Here is a 468-nt window from a genome sequence, read left to right on the forward strand (position 1 = left end):
TCGCCCTGATTTTTTGGGTCTTCATCCCCGTTTTGGGTGGATCCCCCCCCGGTTTTGGACGGTTTCGCCCCCGATTTTGGGGGTCTGACACTGATTTTGGGGGGTTTCCACCCCGATTTTGGGGGTCTTGCACTGATTTTAGGGGGCGCCTCACTCCGATTTTGAGTGGTCCCCCCAGTTTTGGGGGGTTTCACCTCGGTTTTGGGGGGTTTCCACCCCGATTTTGGGAGATTCCACCTCGATTTTGAAAAGTTCCACCCTTGATTTTGGGGGGTTTCATCCCGATTTTGGGTGGATCCACCCCGGTTTTGGGGGTCTGGTACGGATTTTGAGGGGTCTCACCCTGATTTTGGGGGTCTTTGTCCCCGTTTTGGGTGGATCCCTCCCGGTTTTGGGGGGTTCCACCCTTATTTTGGGGGTCTCGCCCTGATTTTTTGGGTCTTCATCCCCGTTTTGGGTGGATCCCCC

At 55.3% G+C, this 468-nt stretch overlaps 1 long non-coding RNA gene across 1 annotated transcript; it reads left to right on the forward strand.

The window, feature by feature from the left end:
* The first annotated feature begins 8 nt into the window (after positions 1-8).
* LOC113979957 lies at positions 9-462 on the forward strand. The gene is made up of 3 exons (XR_003538028.1): positions 9-103; positions 253-291; positions 334-462. It is a non-coding gene; the product is annotated as an uncharacterized LOC113979957 (long non-coding RNA).
* Positions 463-468: the final 6 nt, after the last annotated feature.

Source organism: Neopelma chrysocephalum, unplaced genomic scaffold (assembly GCF_003984885.1).
Source record: "Neopelma chrysocephalum unplaced genomic scaffold, ASM398488v2 Primary Assembly neopelma1_90910, whole genome shotgun sequence".
Taxonomy (NCBI): domain Eukaryota; kingdom Metazoa; phylum Chordata; class Aves; order Passeriformes; family Pipridae; genus Neopelma; species Neopelma chrysocephalum.